Genomic DNA, 22,167 nt, shown 5'->3' on the forward strand with positions numbered 1-22,167 from the left:
TTGGTCTTCTGTTATGAAATGGATTAGGCAAGCTGGGTTAGTGTCAGCTAGGAGCTAGCTAGGAATAGTTAGCTAGCTGCTAATGTTTAACAGCATATAAAAGTTACAAGTATCTTTGGTTTAACCAAGAGCATTGTAGCTCGACAACAATTTAACTAAGTTAACCAGGGGTTAGTATGGAAGGAGGACTTGAAAGACCAGCATGACTAGGGGCGAGTGGCGGAAGATGGAGAGGTGAGAACAGACAGGGAAGGCCCTAAATGGGGAAGAGATGGGGTGAGGTTCGCCAAGGGGGAGCCAAGAGAGATCAAACTCAATAGAGAGAGAAGGATGAGAGAGATAGTCTATTTGAAATACGGATTGGATTACTTTTACTCTGGCAGATTTTGTGCAGTAAAACTAAACGATAATGACCTCTAACCATCTGATCTCTCTCTCCTCCCTCTCTCCATGCAGGCCCACTTTGACTATGTGGCGGTTGTTCTCTGCCTAGCTGACAGAGACAGGAGAGACAGGAGTCCACTCCGTTCCAACTTCCTCGGTTCTCCTCTACGCGCACAGCACTCTGGAGATTTCCTTCAGGTAACCATGACTTCTATCAATCACCCCCGTAACGTAATCCTTAGTGGTACTGAGAGTTCCTCTAATACAGCTTTGACTATGTATGGAGGACATGTGTCACGTAGAAAGGGTGACAGCTTATTGACTTTGACCAACTGCTGTCTATTTGGTTAGAAAGATGGTTCTATACAGAGGATGGTTCTATACTGAATATGTGCAAGTAGGTTAGGTAAGGGATGAAGTAAAAACGTATTGGATAGCTCTCCAGGACGAGGGTTAGGCATGAAATGACAGCAGGCTGTTCAATACTGTACCATACTGACTGACGAGTGGCGTGGATTGGTACAACTCGACTCAGTCCCACATAGTATTTGATCAAATTTTATCTAAATGATTATCCATAGTTGCCTCTTTTAAACCGCAGCAGTTTCCTTGAATGCATCACTAACTTTTCAACTCCAATTAAACTCTGTTTATGACATTTCCTATTTTTACACTCTCTCACTGAAGTTGTTCTCAGGAGACGGGTCAGTGTGTGTGTAGAGAACCTATGTTTTACTAGGTGGAGTCAGGCTTCTACTTCATCGCACTGAACCACTACACCTGCGAGGCTGAGGACGCCAAGTTTGGACCTGTGAGTCACCTTTGACCTTAATGTAACTTTCTTCTAAGACTTTTGGGGTCATGGTGTTCCATAACTCAGCACATATGTATCCCTCCACCTTACTCAGTGGAGTCCTGACCAGGGGTATCAAACTCCGAAATCTATGTACCTGTTGTGTTGGCGTAGTAACCGGACATGTGGGAGGAGGAGTTTATGACAGTGATGCGTCCACCCTGGATCGTGGTAAACAAACACCTAGTCTCTCTCTCTGAATGTTTGTTGCACATGATAGAGTGAGTAATGAATGGGTATTTTACATGCAGTGTGTGTGTAGTGTAGGATATAGATGTTGTGTATATGAGTCTACTGAGTCTGTAAACCCCCTGTACTACAGGCCGGTGTTTTGTTTGCACACACTTTTCTGGTGTGATTTAGTGCAGTGTTGTGTGACATCACTCTCTCTCTCTCTCGCTCTCTCTAACTCTCTCTCTCTCTCCACAGATATGTGGTGCTCCCCAGACCAGTGTTGTGTGACATCTCTCTCTCTCTCTCTCTCTCTCTCTCTCTCTCTCAGCCCTTTGACACCATACTAAATCTAATTCCATCCTCTGTATTTTTCTGTCCTCTATAGATTATGCTGATGCCCCACTGTAAGAACCTGGAGATCTTCACTGGTTCTGAGGGAGGAGACGTGGCCACTAACGGTGTCTGGGACAAGTTCCAGCATTACCGCTGACTGGAGAACAGCCAGAGCGTGGTCAAGACCCCCTCCACAGACATCTGCTGCAACTTCATCTTTAGCTTGTCAGCTCTACTGCACCAGGGAGACAAAGGTATGGCACCACACTCCCAACAGTCATGTATGATTGCTTAAACATCCTTAAACATAGTTCTGTGCTCATGAATGTGTTTCTTAACTATAGATCTAAGGTTATTAATGGCACATTAATACTAAAGAATGGCATGCATTGTACACCTTTGCTCAGTCCCACATAGTGACATCTGCCATTGCATATTGAGGCAAACATGCAACAGCTCTGAGACATTTTATTTTTCCTTGCATCTGTTTTCCGTGCCACCTTCTAAAACCTCCTCGGAGAGGACCCAAGGTTCTTCCCCTCAGACCTCCAATTGGTTTTGAAAAGGATGCGAGTAGTTGAGCTGAGATTAATTGGGACAGATCTCATGTCATTGTTTTAGGTGGAATCTTAAACAGTTTGGTTGCTTAGCAACAAAACCAAGGCGTGTGCAACTATGGGGCAAAACAGACGGGTTTGGCTTCGATTGTTGACAACATGTAAGCTATATTTCGTCTCCAATTTTTACTGAAAACATAAATAAATTTACACAATGAGCACTTGTTGTCTCTCAAATACATCATTACAGCTGTTGGTTAGCTAGCTTGCAAATTTTTACCATATTAGCATTGAAATGAAATCAGTCAAAACATCTCAAAACAAGACATGGTATCAATCACAAGATGAAACAAGCTGAAACAAGCCACCTACGATTCCCCAAACGGCAGTTTCTTGTCATTCTTGCTAGCAATCTGGCCATCCAGAATCGTTATCGTGACCGTGTCAGCTACCCCACATATGTTGAATGATACATTGTATCTGTTTTCACATATACAGTGGTTGCTCCACTAAAAGTTTTGAGATTTTGCTGCGGGATTTAGAGGTAATTTGTGGGTTAGTACGGTACCCTGAATCACTACTTCATTGCTCCAGACCAGCGCAAGGGGGAGTTAGAGCACTGATTATGCTTTTGGGTCCCAAGGTGCTACTGTGTGTCTGTAGTACTGTAGCCTACTCCTGACCAGTTACGTTGTACAGCGCCTTAGTGGCGCAGTGGTCTAAGACAGTGCATTGCTGTGTTGCTATAGATGCTAGTTCAATACCCGTGCCGGTCTTGACTGGGAGATCCATAAAAACAGAAATAAATCATTCTAAATAACAAACTGGCTTTGTTTACAAATTAGTAACAATATCTCACCCCATGTACAAGAATGGCATTTTTCTCACTCATTTTACATTATATAAAAATTAAATAATCTCCAAAATATTGTTATTTTTTAAACAAAGCAACACCCACCCGCCACATTGGGTAGCACAGTGCAACACTTAAAGGTGCATTGCACTAATAATGCCGCTGACTAGGGAAACGTTCCCGCTGTTCTTCATGCCCGTTTGCACGTTCAAACTAAAACAATGTAACTAATAATAGAGCGGAAAATGCCCCTTAGATATGAATTTGGAGGGAAGGTATTATTAAATATTAAAGCATTAGACCTCTCACTAAAGGCATCTCTGAAAAGTTATACTTAAATCCGAATTGGATTCAACAAAAAATGACATGAAAAGCACATATTTGTAAATCCCAAACTCTAAAAGTAATTGGAAAGGTAGATACAAATTATTTGTGACATAGTTGTTACAATACAGTATGTAAAAAAAGATGTAAACAAGATGCTGTGTTTTATTTACAGTAGTGATGAACAGCTGGTGGCATTTTGAAAACAGGTTTTAAAGCACTGGTAGCCCGATTAGCAGGACAATATACTTTTTATAGCCTGGCTACTGGAGGTGTGAAAGTCACACCTTTCCAGTACTCCCCACCCCGACCCAAACTCCACCCTTCAGTTACCGTTCAAAAACGAGCTGTTAAAAAAAAAAAAGACATTGCGACCAAAGAGAACAGACGAAATGGACATAGTTTTCATCAAGCCAGCTTCTTTCTATGTGCTACTCATTCCAGGGTTAGGACCATAACCACGAGATGACTTTAAAATGAGCCAGAGGATCACAAAAACTAAAGGTACTTTGTATATATGTACAGTGCCTATCAATGTGTAGGCATACTGTGTAATAAAATCGCTAATTAAAGGTTAAATACAAAATATACAAAATAAAATGATTGTGTACTAAAGACGAGAATGTGTTTTTGCAGAGCATACCACCATGCTGACAACCATCCATGCAGATCAGTGGACAAAGGGCTGGACAACGGGCCGCACCGAAAAAAACACGTTTGCCAAGTAAGCGGTTAGTTTTGCTACATTCTTAAAATGTGTACGCAGCAGTTGTGTGTTGGAGTCTCTTTTAATTCTTAATGGATCTACTGTTTCCATCATAGGCCACTGTAATCGATGGGGGCTCGGAGGGGGTCCATTCTGCTTATCTGATGAAGGAGCACATGGATCAGATTCAAACTTTGAAGACTGAGATCGAGTCATTGAAGGCAGAGCAGCAGAAAGATAAACATGATCTGATGGCAGATATATGGGAGACAGCTGATGCATTGGTCCAGATCCAGGTGGCATTGGCGGAAAATTACAGGTTGAAGAGGGCGAGGAACGAGATGGAGTCACGATCCATGCCAGGCACACCTGTGAGCTCTGGAACTCCACCTCCTACAGGCAGAGTCAACATAGCTGGCGGGTTCATCAGGTCATCGGTTCATCGATTCACCCTGACATTTCCATTCCTCTTCTGACAACTGAACTTGACTAACTGCTCACCAGGCACAGAAAGGGCCGTCTGGACGTTATGCTGTTCTGCTAAAGCCTAATAAACAAATGCAGGTGGTTTATATCTTCAAAATGCTTCACATGCTTTATTATCCAAATGTAAAAGCGTATACTCTACAGTACTGTATTTCTTCATCAGCATCTTTATGCTTTCGTTAATAAAATAATGATAAAAATACTCTTTCAAAATTCCAATGTTTATTTAGTTATGGATCCAAAACAAATTACTATGGGATTAAATATCACTGAATTACAGAATTATTGGAACAAAGTTGTCTAATGAAGGTAAACAAATGGTTGCTTACTGGAAAATACTCTTTCAAACACATACGTGTTTGCACCTCTAAGCCCGCGTCCCACCAGGCTGAAACTCAACCCAGGAAAAATAGAATTTGAAACTCAAAGATGCCAAGACTTGAGAGAGAGCAGCTTGAAAAATTGAGAGTGAAAACTTGACAAAGACGTGCCAATTGTTGGTGGACAATTTGATGCTTTAAATTATTATTTTTTTTTTACACGTTTGAACCATGTTTCTTTGTTTACGTTGTATATTTCTTGTTACAGACATTGTTATTTTTGACCTGCAGCAATGATATTCTGCTTGCCTAAAGTTGCCCTTGCAAGCTCTTATGTGCGGCCTGTCCTCTCTGCGCTGATTTGACGTGAAAATAAAACAACTGGATGGAAGGTTAAAGAGCTGTATGTAGAGAGTGTATCCTGATTCCTGACATGAAGAGCTTTTAGCTACTGTGCGTGTGTGTGTGTATGTGAGTTTGTGGGTGTGTGTGTGTGTATGTTTGTGTGTAAGTTCGTTTGCGTTTGTAGGTCTACAGTGTGTGTGGGTGTGTGTACGTGACAGACAGATTCTAATAGAAATACAGTAAATATGCTGAAATTCTGCTGTGAAAGAGTGTGTATGGATGGAATCTCCACAATACTTGACCTTTTTTTATTTTTGTGTAGTCACAAAGGAGCTTTCTGTTTCCAGACAGATTCACCCTAACACGATCACATTTATTTATTTTCCTACTAGAATTATCTTTGGACGATGACTAATTTTTCTGGCTATATAACCACTGGAAAAATAGGACAGTGCACTCAGCTGATAACCATCTAGAAACTGAAGGGTAGGACTCTCTCTGCTTCTGGAAATGCTTCCATCAGCTCATGTGCAGGGAGAGGAGAGTCAGTCACTCCTCCATTGACCAGCATGTGAGCTACAATAAACCCTCACCCACAGCCTCCCAGCATGGTTTCCTCCCTCTTACTGACTTCATGCACATACACACACGCATGCACACACACGCACACACAGACACAGATACAGACATAGGCACAAACACAAACACGGACATAGACACAGACACAGACACAGACACACACACACACACACACACACACACACACACACACACACACACACACACACACACACACACACACACACACACACACACACACACAGCTTCACAGCAGTCATATTAGGCAGAAACTAACAGGATTAGCTACGGTGGCAAGGAAAAGTATTAATATAACAAATAATCCAGCCAGTTTATACTGTGTGATGGGCTCCCTCTCTGGCAGAAGGAGCTCTCTTCTCCAAGGGCCAGTTTGGCATATAAGCGGTAGGTGTGCAAGAGGAGAGAAACAGATGTTCTACTCCTTTTCAGCGGTGACCCTCTCCACATTTACAGCGCGACGCCACAAAACAGCCCAAAGGCCGATGTATTTGTAAAACATCCCACTAACACACGCGCCTTTTTTAAAAGTCTGCTGCAGCAAATCTCTCACAGAAGCACCACGACGGTCTTCAAAAGGATCGGTACCGTTGAGGTACTACAATATTATTGCAGAGGGCTGAGAGAAAGAGAGAGTGAGAGATGGGAAGAGAGCGAGAGAGAGAACGATAGAAAGGAAAAAAAAGAGAGAGAGTGCATTGTAGTATCTGAGGGGAAGTAAGGGTGAGGTTTTGGCTGCCTTCCAGCATCTCCAGTTGTCTATTGTTTTATCCTCGGCAATATATTCATGCAGGTGAAAAAAAACACTGTGCACACTCAAGGATGAGAAAAGAACACAGAGAGAAAAAAATATATTAACTCAGCAAATCAGACCTGGGAGTCCGCAGCAGCAGCATCCAACCTATTTAGAAAGCATTGCGTCACAGGGAGAGAGAGCTTACCCGTATCAGACAGAATAAGCCCATCCAATATTAATGTCATCTTCATTCACTCCCCACTGTGGTGGGGAAACATCTCAACGGCAGCAACTGGAACATGTGCTCTCTCTCTCACACACACACACACGCACTCGCGCACAAACACACAAAGGTAATGATTGGTCCTGCTGGTATGCATACACCCAGCTATACACCTATACACGCAGGAGGCGATTATATAGATGTTGCACAAATACAAAATAATTTGTTACCATGCCAACCTTTCAATAGAAACCCACAACAGAACACTGACCTGTCCAACCTCTTTAAAGCAGATAGCTCTACTCCTCTTGTTTTCATCCTAGCATCTGAGAGTGAAAACCCTAAACCCCCTTCCTTTGTTTACTTTGCTCCTTTAATTCTGTAAAGCCCATCATGACTCATTTATGGAGATTTGTTTTTTCCTAAACAGAGCGTGTTCCATCCTGACTCAACAAAACAAACAAATTGAGTGTGAGCTGGGGATAGTGGGGGTGTACAGGGGAGAGAGGAGTACGTGGCCCCTCTCAGCCCTCTTTAATCAGCGATCATCCTATCATCGCCCTGCGCCGCAGCTATGGAGACGGCACGCTGCTTACCAAAACGGAAACTCTAGTCGCCGTGGACACGTGAAATCAGGCCACGGCCGGAAGTCTTAAATGTGTGTCACGGTGGGGGGCAAAGGGTTCAGATCTAACCTAATTTAGTGAGTTTACAGCGAAACAGCAGGGGAAGAGAGTGATGACTAAAGGTTATACACAAGGAGAGTCATGTAGGAATAAATATAGGCCTTATGTAGGAATAAATGTGGGCCTTAGGTAAGGGCAGATGTAGGCCCTATGTAGGGCTAGTTAGAGGCCTTATGTAGGGGTAGATAGAGGTCTTATGTAGGGGTAAATAGAGGTCATATTCAGGGGTAGATATAGGTATTATGTAGGGGTAGATAGAGGTCTTATGTAGGGGTAGATAGAGGCCTTATGTAGGGCTAGATGTAGGCCTTATGCAGGGCTAGATGTAGGCCTTATGCAGGGCTAGATGTAGGCCTTATGCAGGGCTAGATGTAGGCCTTATGCAGGGCTAGATGTAGGACTTATGTAGGGCTAGTTAGAGGACTTATGCAGGGCTAGATAGAGGCCTTACGTAAGGGCTAGATGCAGGCCTTAAGTAGGGGTAGATAGAGGTCTTATGTAGGGCTAGATAGAGGCCTTATGCAGGGCTAGATAGAGGCCTTACGTAGGGCTAGATGCAGGCCTTACGTAGGGGTAGATAGAGGTATTTTGTAGGGCTAGTTAGAGGCCTTATGCAGGGCTAGATAGAGGCCTTACGCAGGGCTAGATGCAGGCCTTACGTAGGGGTAGATAGAGGTCTTATGTAGGGCTAGATAGAGGCCTTATGCAGGGCTAGATAGAGGCCTTACGTAGGGCTAGATATAGGCCTCATGCAGGGCTAGATGCAGGCCTTACGTAGGGGTAGATAGAGGTATTATGTAGGGGTAGATAGAGGCCTTATGTAGGGCTAGATGTAGGCCTTATGCAGGGCTAGATGTAGGCCTTATGCAGGGCTAGATGTAGGCCTTATGCAGGACTAGATGTAGGACTTATGTAGGGCTAGTTAGAGGACTTATGCAGGGCTAGATAGAGGTCTTACGCAGGGCTAGATGTATGCCTTATGTAGGGCTAGATATAGGCCATATGCAGGGCTAGATAGGGGCCTTATGTAGGGCTAGATATAGGCCTTTTGTAGGGGTAGATATAGGCCTTATGTAGGGCTAGATAGAGGCCTTACGCAGGGCTAGATGTATGCCTTATGTAGGGCTAGATGTAGGCCGTATGCAGGGCTAGATAGGGGCCTTATGTAGGGGTAGATAGAGGTCTTATGTAGGGGTAAATAGAGGTCATATTTAGGGGTAGATAGAGGTATTATGTAGGGGTAGATAGAGGCCTTATGTAGGGCTAGATGTAGGCCTTATGCAGGGCTAGATGTAGGCCTTATGCAGGGCTAGATGTAGGACTTATGTAGGGCTAGTTAGAGGACTTATGCAGGGCTAGATAGAGGCCTTACGTAAGGGCTAGATGCAGGCCTTAAGTAGGGGTAGATAGAGGTCTTATGTAGGGCTAGATAGAGGCCTTATGCAGGGCTAGATAGAGGCCTTACGTAGGGCTAGATGCAGGCCTTACGTAGGGGTAGATAGAGGTCTTATGTAGGGCTAGTTAGAGGCCTTATGCAGGGCAAGATAGAGGCCTTACGTAGGGCTAGATGCAGGCCTTACGTAGGGGTAGATAGAGGTCTTATGTAGGGCTAGATAGAGGCCTTATGCAGGGCTAGATAGAGGCCTTACGTAGGGCTAGATATAGGCCTTATGCAGGGCTAGATGCAGGCCTTACGTAGGGGTAGATAGAGGTCTTATATAGGGCTAGATAGAGACCTTACGCAGGGCTAGATGTATGCCTTATGTAGGGCTAGGTATAGGCCGTATGCAGGGCTAGATGGGGGCCTTATGTAGGCCTAGATATAGGCCTTTTGTAGGGGTAGATATAGGCCTTACGCAGGGCTAGATGTATGCCTTATGTAGGGCTAGATATAGGCCGTATGCAGGGCTAGATGGGGGCCTTATGTAGGCCTAGATATAGGCCTTTTGTAGGGGTAGATATAGGCCTTATGTAGGGCTAGATAGAGGCCTTACGCAGGGCTAGATGTATGCCTTATGTAGGGCTAGATATAGGCCGTATGCAGGGCTAGATAGGGGCCTTATGTAGGGCTAGATATAGGCCTTTTGTAGGGGTAGATATAGGCCTTATGTAGGGCTAGATAGAGGCCTTATGCAGGGCTAGATAGAGGTCTTATGTATGGGTAGATATAGGTCTTATGTAGGGGTAGATAGAGGTCTTATGTAGGGCTAGATGTAGCCCTTATGTAGGGCTAGGTAGAGGTCTTATGTAGGGGTAGATAGAGGTCTTACGTAGTGCTAGATATAGGCCTAGATATATGCCTTATGTATGGCTAGATAGATGCCCTATGTAGGGCTAGATGTAGGCCTATATATATGCCTTATGTAGGGATAGATATAGGCCTTTTGTAGGGCTAGATATAGGTCTAGATATATGCCTTATGTAGGGTTACATATAGGCCTTATGTAGGGCTAGATATAGGCATTATGTAGGGCTAGATAGAGGCCTTGAGTAGGGCTAGATATAGTCCTTATGTAGGGCTGGATATAGTCCTTATGTAGGGTTACATATAGGCCTTATGTAGGGCTAGATATAGGCCTTATTTCAGGCTAGATGTAGGCCTTATGTAGGGCTAGATATATAGGGCTAGATAGGTGAGATTCAACTTTGGGGATGTTACAGTAAAATAGTGGTAGACAACCAGAGAAAAATGCACTGTATGCCAGTTATCCATAACGTCAAACAAAGATAAGCATATATCTCAGCACACAACTCAGTGATGGTCACGCTTATCAGTCAAAGGAGCTGAACCATTTGTTTAGATACCGACTGTCTCTGTCTTTCTGTCTGTCTGTCTACCTGTCTGTCTGTCTGTCTGTCTGTCTGTCTGTCAGAATGGAATACACCAGCCCACCCACTTCCTCACTGTATCTCCCTCCAATCTGCCTACCGTGTGGTGCACATTTTAGGACAACCTCAGCCTCAAGCTTCAATGACGCTGTCGTAAAAGGTACATGGTATTCCAGTCTCCTTTCTCCACCGTGGCTGCTGGTGCTGATAGTGAATGGACAGTGTTGGCTGTTGGCCATTGAATGCGGGGGCTCTTTAAAAGCCTGTTATTCTGTGTATCGCTTTCTCCTGCCAGGGCTGAACGAAGCAGAGGAAAGAAAAGGGCCCCCTTCTCTCTCTTTCTCTCCCTTGTCTAGGGAGGACTGCATCTTCCACAGGAAATGAACACAAGCCCACTTTGAAATCAGCTGCTTGCCCACGCCTGCTCTCTCTCCCCTGCTTTACATTCAGCAGGCATACACTCCACACAGAGGGAATGGGGAGGGAGAAGGAAGAGGAGGAAGAAAGAGAAAAAGGGAGGGAAAGTTAAAGAGAGAGGAAGAGAGACAGAGAGAGCGAGAGAATGAAAGAGAAGAAAGAACAGAGGCCCCTATCTCCCTTCACCTGATTACTGATTACTATAGTTTTTTTCATCTCTTCAACCTCCCTCCTTTTCTATCTCCACCCCTCCATCATCCCCCTCCTTCCTCTTCTTCTCATTATCCTCCCTCTCATTCTGTCTCTCTTTACCTCCTCTTTCTCTTAAACGTCTGAAACATTGTTTTCAAATAATGTTATCAGAAAGTGAGAAAAACCTGAAAGCTAATCCTGTCACTGGCCAACTTAAGAAAAACAGGGAGTTTTTAACTCCCCCTGTCTTCTTGTCCTCCTCCCTTCCTCTGAACGAACAAGCGTTCCTGAGCTGGACAATAGCCAGAATCAGTAATAAAGTGCTAAGCAGAAGACAGGAAATACTGGAGAAGTCGAACAATGTTATGACAATACTTATAACTTTTACAGTCAGGGCCCCAGCTGCACATCTGTACAGCATCAGGGTCTTGCTGGCCCAGACAGGAGGAAGCAATTTTTACTCCTTGCACACAGCGCCTCCCAGCAGATGTTATCACTTTGCCAAGAATATGTTTTTTTATTATTACTTTTTTTAATCCAACAAGAAAATAAAAAAAAACTACACTAAACAAAACACAAAATATATATTTATCAAAAGGGGGGGGGGGAATTAGTGACTCTAGTGACTATTGCTTTGGGGAAGAAACGGAGGGAGGGAAGAACAGTCCAATAAATGTATAATAGAAATGTAAGTGATTTAGCGTGAAGGAATCTGTGTTGGGCTGGGTTGCAGACGTCAGGCGAGGTCTCACACTCCGACAGATAGACAGACAGGAAGCCCGGTTGTCGCACGGCTGTAAAACAACATGTTGAGGGTGTGCTCAGCTCTCAACACAACACACATGTCTGCATCCCAAATGGCACCCTATTCCCTATTTAGTGCACTACTTTTGACCAGGGCCCAAAAGCGCTAATAGGGAATAGGGTGCCATTTGGTAAGCAGTCACTCCCATTCCGAACTGGCTGGAACTTTGGAGAGGTCACCTGACATGTTTTTTATATCAATGAAATGAGAGTATGTGACTATTTACTTCAATTAAGGTTTACTCAATTGTCATGTATTTGCCTTTTGGCTTTTTTCACCATTGGCAGCCAAATTGAATGTATTGTTAGCTACCTCAAAGAATAAGTATATTTTTTCAGCACCAATCCTTGCTTAAACTGTTGGAGTTAATCAAGCCAACACAGGTGAAACTACTGTAATATCATTGTAATATTTAAATCCCACAGTGTTACATAAGTGTGGAAACCAATTGAGCATCATTTAAGGGGTTGACTTAAATTATCGCAAAGGACAAAAGGTTTCACATTACTATGAAAAATAAACAAGCAATCATTGGCAGGTGCATAGGCCGTACTTTAGTTGACAATGTTTGACATAGCATATCAAAAATGCCGCACCAGAATTTTACTTCCTTTTGGGAAGAAACGACAAAACAGAAACGTTAATTGGAGACGATCATCTCCTAGGAACGGAGAAACAGACCTGGTTCAAGGACATCGCTCCTTTTTGGCTCACAGGGAAAGAAGATATTTAATTAGTTCTCCTTTCTGTTCTGTGCTGTTCTATGCTGTTCTGTGATGTTCTGTATTGTTCTGTTCTGTGCGGTTCTGTGTTGTGCTGTTCTGTGCTGTTCTGTTCTGTGCTGTTCCGTTCTGTGCTATTCCGTTCTGTGCTGTTCTGTTCTGTGCGGTTCTGTGTTGTGCTGTTCTGTTCTGTGCTGTTCTGTTCTGTGCTGTTCTGTTCTGTGCTGTTCCGTTCTGTGCTGTTCCGTTCTGTGCTGTTCAATTCTGTGCGGTTCTGTGTTGTGCTGTTCTGTTCTGTGCTGTTCTGTTCTGTGCTGTTCTGTTCTGTGCTGTTCCGTTCTGTGCTGTTCTGTTCTGTGCTGTTCCGTTCTGTGCTGTTCTGTTCTGTGCGGTTCTGTGTTGTGCTGTTCTGTTCTGTGCTGTTCTGTTCTGTGCTGTTCTGTTCTGTGCTGTTCTGTTCTGTGCTGTTCCGTTCTGTGCTGTTCTGTTCTGTGCGGTTCTGTGTTGTGCTGTTCTGTTCTGTGCTGTTCTGTTCTGTGCTGTTCTGTTCTGTGCTGTTCTGTTCTGTGCTGTTCTGTTCTGTGCTGTTCCGTTCTGTGCTGTTCAATTCTGTGCTGTTCTGTTCTGTTCTGTGCTGTTCTGTTCTGTGCTGTTCCGTTCTGTGCTGTTCCGTTCTGTGCTGTTCTGTGCTGTTAGGTGCTGTGCTATTCAGTTCTGTTCTGTCCTGTTCTGTGCTATTCTGTTCTATGCTGTTCTGTGCTGTACTGTTCCATGATAATGAGCTTTTATAACAAAACCCTGCCGAAATGATGTCCACACTGTAATGACGTTTTAAGGATTGTTTGTGTATCCTCTTCGAAAGCATTCCTTTTGTCACACAACATCACACAGAGCTCTCAGCTCCAACTCCCAATCAAATCATATTGTATTAGCCCCAACTGCATAGATTCATTTTTTTTATTCTCTTATTTATCATCCAATTCAGAACAAGCTGATAAACCCGCAGATTTCAGTCCATTCTAGTAGAGCTGCTTCTCTGGCAGATTCCTGATGCAGTTGTGTTTGCAGAACAAACACACCAAAAATCCCATTTAATTCCTGGGACATAAATAAATAAACAGGCCTTATTTCCCACAAGTCCACCTTGGCTCGCTGGCGGGTGGAGACGTGGCAGCCCGCCGTCTCTCTTCCCTACACAACATTCTCGCTTGACCTTCATCTCCCCGCTTGTCAACCAGCCATTTGACTCAGCGTACAGGCAATGATGGACTGGGCATGATCTCTAAAAGCTGAGAGCCTTGAATCAAGACAGACAAAGGTCTTCAAAGATGTAATTGACAAATGCTACACGTTTAGAAAAAAAAGTGCTTTCAGAACCTAAAATGGTTATTCGGCTGTCCCCATTAAGTGTCGGAAATTTTCAGGACATTTCCAGGAAACCTTTTTTGTGGGAAACACATAAGGCAATTCTAGGTCTATTGGCATATTTTGGTTAAACTATCCCCAATTCAACAGAATTGCAAACCTCTGCATTTACAGTGCATTCCTCCATCACATGTGCAGTGCATTCTTCCATCACATGTACAGCTTATTCTCAAGATCTTGCACACTAATGAGATGCTATTGAGCTCACACTACTACACTGTCTGAGCCAAGGACTACATGCTTTCTGGTAAATTTTATATCACAAACATGATTTCTTGCTATCTAGTAAATAGTAGCCTACAGCAAAGTGTGTTTAAATAATTTCTAACTTGTTAACAATTTCTGCTAGTTAGTTTTTGCTACCATGTGGGTTTTAGCTTGCTTGAGCCTGCTAACTGACGAGTGTTAATTCACCTGTTTCCATACATTACTCATTTTAAAACATTTATCTTACAAAGGAGTTGTTTAATCTAACTGCTTAACTATTTATCTGTACATGGAATTGCATTTGTTTTTATTTCCTATTTTTTCCCCTAATCTTTACAGGAAAAAGCCACGAGCACTATCTGATGTGTGGAGACATTTCACTGCAGCTAATGTAGAAGGAAAGCTGTGTACATTTGCAAATACAGTGCCAAATCATATGTGAAAAATGCAACAAAGATGCAGAATCAGCTGGCCAAGTGCATAAAGTTCCCTCAGTGCTCACAACAAGCAACCTCTGACAAAAGTCTCTCTACTTCTATTTGAGGTGAAAATGATGAATCAGACACCTTATCGACAGCAACAACTCATGGTCTTTCTGGAATAAATGTGTATTGGAAGAGATTTCTGAATGTTCTTCGCCCAGCATACACCCCTCCAACCAGATATGCTTTATCTACTAATTTGCTGGATGCAGAGTTCAACAGAGTTCAAGTGAAGGCCAAGCAAATCATAGAGAAAGCAGGCTGTATTGCAATTAACTATGATGAGTGGTTGAATGTTCGTGGCCAATGAATAATTAATTACATAATCTCTACCCCTCAACCAGTATTCTACAAGAGCACAGACACAAGGGACAACAGACACAATGGTCTCTACATTGCAGATGAGCTGAAGGCAGTCATAAATGATCTTGGACCACAGATGGTATTTGCACAGACAATGCTGCGACAGACAATGCAGACACAGACATGAAGGCTGCTTGGTCTAAAGTGGAGGAGTCCTACCCTCACATCACACCAATTGGCTGTGCAGCTCATGCATTGAATCTGCTCCTCAAGGACATCATGGCACTGAAAACAATGAATAAAATCTACAAGCGAGCAAAGGAAATGGTTAGGTATGTGAAGGGTCATCAAGTTATAGCAGAAATCTACCTCACCAAGCAAAGTGAGAAGAATAAGAGCACCACATTGAAGCTGCCAAGAAACACCCGTTGGGGTGGTGTTGTCATCATGTGTGACAGCCTCCTGGAGGGGAAGGAGTCTCTCCAAGAAATGGCCATATCACAGTCTGCCTATATGGACAGCCCCATCAAGAGGATTCCTCCTGGATGATTTATTTTGGGAGAGCGTTAAGCAGCCTGAAACTCATGAAACCTATAGCAGTAGCCATTGCACGGATTGAAGGAGAAAATACTATCCTGTCTGATGTTCAGAATCTACTTGCTGATGTAAGAGAATAAATCCATACTGCCCTGCACACTTCACTGTTGCTCCAAGCAGAGGAAACTGTAGTTCTGAAATACATCAAAAAGCTTGAAGAGTTCTGCCTGAAGCCCATACACGCCACAGCCTACATGTTGGACCCCAAGTATGCTGGCAAGAGCATCTTGTCTGGTACAGAGATCAACAAGGCCTATGGTGTCATCACTACCGTGTCTCGCCACCTTGGCCTGTATGAGGGCAAGGTTCTTGGCAGTCTAGCGAAGTACACTTCCAAGCAAGGGCTTTGGGATGGAGATGCAATATGGCAGTCGTGCCAAAATATCTCATCAGTCACACGGTGGAAGGGACTTTGTAGATCTGACGCTTTTTCCGCTGTTGCCTCCAAATCCCACTAACATCAGCCGCCTCAGAGCGCAACTGGTTCTTGTTTGGGAACACACACAACAAAGCACGCAACAGGCTGACCAATACAAGGGTTGAAAAATTGGTGGCTATCCGGGCAAATTTGAGGGTTTTGAGCCTGACAGCGAGCCATCCTCAACTAGGTTGGAAAGTGAGAGTGAAGATGAGGCCTCAGAGTCTGATGTTCAAGAGGTGGACATTGAGAAGGTCCATGGAGAAGACATGGAAGTCTGAGAGGAAGACAACCAAAGCTTTAGTTTCTAGACTATCATTTGGGAGATGCAGTGGATCATTGGGGATCATTCAATATTCCCTTTCTTTTGATTTTCAGTGAAATCATCCCATGTGAAGAGTCAACTCATTAAATTAAAGTTAAATTCGTAACTAAATCGTTTGTTTTATTTCTATTGGAAGGATTTAATAATTTGCAATAATGTCTACTTGAGAAGGTAAAAGTTTTATGTTTCTGTCTCCATATGATATGGTAAATATATCCAATGCAAAAAAACATCTACATTTAAATGGTATTAATATTAATTTGCATATATTTTCGTTAATTCCCAAATACTCCTGTTAATTTCCATGTATTCCCGTTAATTCCCACGGAAAGTTTCCACCTCTGAATATTCCCCAAAATGTGCAACCCTAGACCCCATACAGTTTCCAGTGTGTATGGCACAACTTTGGAAGAATTGGAGTCAACATGGGCCAGCATCCATGTAGAACGCTTTCGAAACCAACTCAATATTAATGTTTTGTACACTCAGTGTATATTTCCACACTATTAGGTTGGAATTATACTACGATGAAAATGCCCTTTTAGTGTAAGAGCTGTTTGAAATTTCAGCCTGTTTTGGTGGGATGGAGTTTTGGCCTTCCATGGTGACATCACCATGAGGTAAATTACTTAATAGACCAATAAGAAAGAGAGTTCCAAATCTCTCTGCCAATAACAGCACATTTTCAGCTTTCCCCTCCCTACTCAGACCACTCCCAGACAGTCCTAGCTAAATTCTTACCTGAGAAATTGCTCTTTGCTAAGAAGCTATTTTTGTTTATTCTAATCCATTTCTAATCACAGTCAGGTACTTGTTTGTTACCCAAAAATGATTTGATATTGAGATATAAAAAAGGGCTGTATTGGACCTTTAACTTTGCCAGAGCACATTGTGATTGTACTGGAAAGTCGCAATAATACATCTAATTTCTGTGGCTGTCAGTTTAACATACACCAAAAAAACACACTTGCCTTCGCCAGAGACTCCTTCCTTTCTCTGCAAATACATGCAACGTATTGCCTGTTTTATTAAAAGCTGAACAATTTGCAGATCAATTTAAGAACAAGTGTTTCATTATGAGGGAACTCAAAGCAGACAGGCACCTCCCTGTGTTCAGGGGAGAGGCATGTCAGCCAAGGCCTGAAGTGGGGTTAAGCATGTCTGCGACAGGATCCAATGGCCAAAAAACAGGGCCTGGATTTGGACAACCCCCAGAATAAGTCTCGCTAGACGAGAGGAAGTAAGGGTGTTTAGGACACAAATATGATCGTTGTCACATAGAGATACTGGTTCAATTTCCCTTGGGATATATTAGTGGATCATTCATAACATGAACAAAGACAGAAAGCAGGAGGTACATATGGAACCATGGAGAAAATATGGAATCGTGGAGTCTATTTGACCACCACCCAGCTGCAGTTCAAGTCTACACCATTCTAGACAACTACTGAGGGTGACACACCACACAGCTGTTTCATACATAGACTCGTAGCAACGACGCTACACAGCTGCCCACTGGAATACTCACCATAGCCACAATGGGTCTAATAAATGGCCCGGGAGATATCATGTACTGTATGGATGCATGACTAGCATAACATCTGTCATGTCTGGCCCAATCCTGATGTAGGTCTACAGATGGCATATCTTTATATATATATTTTTTTTTTAAATAAAAACACATTGAATTTATTATTTCTCCTAATCCTACCACCCCTCCCCTAATTGGAGTAAATTTATGGACAACAAAATGTATGCTTCCACTTACTACATACATTTCACAGACAGTATATTTTACATTAGTTATCTTCTGTTTGTTCTTACATTTGAGTCATTTAGAAGATGCTCTTATACAGAGCGACTTGTAGTGAGTACATACATGTTCATACTGGTCCCCTTTGGGAATCAGACCCACAACCCTTACATTGCAAGCATCATGCTCTACCAACTGAGCCACATGGGACCAGCCTCCAGCTACCCCCAACCCCTCCCATCTATCTATGAGGACCATCTAGCTTAGATTTCCAGCAGACATATATTTTCCACTGTGCTGTGATGTTTCACAAAAGTTCTGAAAGTTCTCATAGTTTCTACAGATTGTAAATGAAAGATAAAAACCTTTGCTAAGAGTATCATTATATTATTGATCGATTGACTTTGACTTATCAAATCACCCAGCAGTGCTATTTGTAGAGCTAGCTCCAACTAAATGCTGCATTTTTTCAGGCATTCCTGAACCTGCAACCTAAAAACAAGCTACATATGGGCAGTACCAAAACAAGTGATCTAATGATTCTGTCTCTTCGTAGACAAATTCTGCAGAGCTTGGATGGTTTTATACCGCATATATATATATAAAAAACATTCTATTGGTTGCAAGAATTATCATGGTATCAGTTAAACCATGTGCCATGGAATCGGTACATCAAAAATCTCCTCCCAACTATTTTGCAATCTGTATGGTGCAGCTGTACATTTTTTGGTCCTTAAATTAAACTGGTATACTTTTTTATTTATCACTATTTTCTTTAGCCAATTTTGCTCTTTAATGCGGGGCCAACAGAGAAGTTTCTCCCTTTTCCACTTGCTTCCTCCATTCTTGCGGTAATTCTGCAATCAGCTGGTTGTAATTTTGGATAGAGCAGACATTTCCATATATTTTTGTTAACTGCATGTGTGACGTAACTCCACCAGTCCTATTTATGATATAATTTACAAAGATTATACAATTTTTTTATGCCCCCCCCCATATTTTTTGTATTTTTTTTATCGATTAGTATATTTAAGTTGAACCATAATATTTGTTCTAATATTCATTCTGTCTTTTCTGGTGGATTAAACTGAAATGAAACGTTCTATTGATGTCTGATCAGGATAAATAATATCCGACAATACCTTTTAAATTCTATGCCGTATATAAATTTGATCATCACGTTGTTGCAGGACTTTTTTACTTGGAGTGTTTTTGAAGTTTAAAAACTATTCTAAAGTTTGTGATTTCCACTTCTACATTTCAGACTTCATTTGCCCTAACGAAAAATGTTTAAACCTCTACAAAAAATGTTCACTAATTGTAATCCACATAACGATTCAAATTTCCTGTTACAGCGGGATTATTTTCATGCTGTAGCAAACTGGCTCAAAATTAAGGTCCTACATCTGTATATGCACCAACTACGCTATAGGCAAATACATTAAGCAAGCTCTCATTATGAGTTTAAAATAAGAAAATGTTTCTCAAATGCAAATATGCATGAGGTAATGAGTGAATAAATGCATAAGGTTTTTACATTACATTTGCTGTAGCTCAGCTTTAGGAGTAGAAACAGTAATTATACTGAATATCCTTGAGTCTACCAAAAAAAAGAGCAAGTGGTGTATAATCCTATTAACTTTTACCCATCTAGCTTTGAATGTATAAGAAATAAACAGGAGCTTAAGGGGGAAAGGAGGGAAGGAGGAGCGAGGGAAAAAGAGATGTGTATTTCCATTCCGGCTTTGAGAGTTTTTCAGTGTGCGCGACTGGGGGCACGGCTCACATACTGTATATAAACGTGTATCATTTCTTCCCGTGATTAGAAGAGAGGGATGGTTTCACATTGAAGAGTTTAAGTCGGTTGGAGTTCCAGCTGGAAAGTGATAAGGGATGATAAAAAAATGTTGAAACATGCTTTTCCTTGTGTTTTAATCTTCTCCTTCTTGTAATGTAACACTGGCTACAGGGCATCGCCTTGAAGCCTCTTATTTGAAACACATGTTTCTCGATGCACTCTTAAAACAGGCCTTTATCACTCCATCAATCTGGAGACACTGAGTGCATCCCAAATGGCACTCTATTCCCTATATATCACACGACTTTTGAGCAGAGTCGTCAGGGCCCAGGTCTAAAGTAGTGCATGAAATAGAGAATAGGGTGCCATTTGGGACGCAACCACGAAGGTGGGTAGGGAGGGTGGTGTGTGTGTGTGTGTGTGTGTGTGTGTGTATTCTCTGCTGTAGCCAGACCTTATTAGTTATGATAAAGTGTAAACATAGACCATACGATAGATGGAGTCTCTAATGTTATTACTGAGGTAAGGGATTAGGACTAAAGGGAAGAGAACATGATGGAGTCCAGCCTTTCATCAGCATGCTACGTCTCAAATGGTACCATAGGGCTCTGGTCAAAAGTAGTGCACTATATAGGGGTTAGGGTGCAATTTAGGACAATGTGACACCAGGACACAAGGAAAGAGACACAAGCAAGTTCCAAACTTTTCTACGGTCTATTGCTCACACACAGACACCACTTGGGTGAATATGTTAACATTGAAATGCAATCCAAAAGGTAAAAGATAATGTTTGGAGAGTAGTGGGTAGAACATTAAACATCGTTTTTATAGCTTTGGGCTTGAACGTGTACAAGCACATTGATTTTGTTAAATCTAGTAAGACTTTACATTGCATTAACATTTTCTATTTTGCTACCGATAATCCAATCAAGGCTTTTGTGTGACAGTTAAACATGTCTATCAGCGGAGAAAATAAATCATCTCTGGCAAATAGGACGAAAACCTCTTTACCACAACCAGTTCTTGGTTGTTCACTCTGCATTCACACAGCCACACAGCCTGTCTACAGAAGACTGAGGCGACGTACAAGTCTGAGGGAAAACATTTTTCTATCCGCCCCCTCGCATTTCAATTATTCATCTATTCATTTTCACCTCAGAAACGTGTGCGGATACACATGCAGAGTGAGCCGGTCCTGTCACCACATACTGTAAGCCAGCTAGAGTAGAGTAGGAACGCCATATTATGGTATTAGTCAGAAGAGGAGATAATGAGGTTGATAACCCACACACATACACCCACCCACGCAAACACACACATTATATCTTGACTTACACTACTATGATTATGTCATGACCTCCCTTGATTGAGAAAATAACAAATGGAAAACCCCTCACATACTGAAAACCCTAGGCCTACTGTAATATAGAAAAGTCCATCTCAGTGATGAATTCAGACCCCGTTTGTGAAGGCCCCTTCACATCTCTAAGTTGCGTCCCAAATGACATCCCATAGGGCTCTGTTCAAAAGTAGTGCACTAAATAGAGAATAGGGTGCCATTTAGGACGCAGGCCTACTGTAAACACCTCAGGCTTACTGTTCTGGAGGAAACTGGCTATTTTTATTAGATTTTTTTCTGGGGGAAACATAAACACAGAATTCAGTGTAGGGCACAGGGCACAGTGTGTCTGGCATCAATCAGCTTGGCTCTTTGTGACTAACGGATTTTTCTGTGTGTTAATAAATTCCCCTCGAAACTTAATGTCAACTGTTTTTCAGCCGAGGGCTGGAAGAGGAGAATAGATAGGAGGGAAGAGAGAAAGAAATACAAAAAGAATGTATGATAGAGAGAGAGAAATATACTGTATGTAGACATAATGACATTTGAAATGTCTTTATTCTTTTGGAACTTTTGTGAGTGTGCTGTTTAATGTTCATTTTTTACTCTTTAATTTCACTTTTGTGTACAATCTATTTCACTTGCTTGGACAATGTAAACATACATTTCCCATGCCAATAAAGCCCCCTAGAAAATGTAATTGAAAGAGATAGAGAGATGGAGGGAGAGAGAGAGAGAGAGAGAGAGAGAGAGAGAGAGAGAGAGAGAGAGAGAGAGAGAGAGAGAGAGAGAGAGCATCAGAAAGAGTTAGAGCTCCATGTTTCCCATGTTTTATCCATGCATAGGGCTGGTATACTAAATCCCCTAAACACAGACTCATGAATCAGTCTAATGACCAGGCGGGCCTATAGCCCCCTGGAATGCACCTCTGTTACCTCAGATCCTGGACCAGTCTAACAGGTAATTAGACCCTGGATC

The 22,167-nt window shown here is 42.4% G+C and overlaps 1 protein-coding gene and 1 long non-coding RNA gene across 5 annotated transcripts in view; one reads left to right on the plus strand and one right to left on the minus strand.

Moving 5' to 3' along the window:
* The window catches only part of trps1 (trichorhinophalangeal syndrome I), a 191,632-nt gene that overhangs the window by 44,374 nt on the left and 125,091 nt on the right, over positions 1-22,167 (minus strand). The gene's annotated exons all lie outside the window — the stretch shown is intronic.
* LOC118946542 lies at positions 837-4,860 on the plus strand. The gene is made up of 3 exons (XR_005041417.1): positions 837-1,998; positions 4,115-4,202; positions 4,301-4,860. It is a non-coding gene; the product is annotated as an uncharacterized LOC118946542 (long non-coding RNA).

The sequence above is a fragment of the Oncorhynchus mykiss genome, chromosome 32, assembly GCF_013265735.2.
Source record: "Oncorhynchus mykiss isolate Arlee chromosome 32, USDA_OmykA_1.1, whole genome shotgun sequence".
Lineage (NCBI taxonomy): Eukaryota > Metazoa > Chordata > Actinopteri > Salmoniformes > Salmonidae > Oncorhynchus > Oncorhynchus mykiss.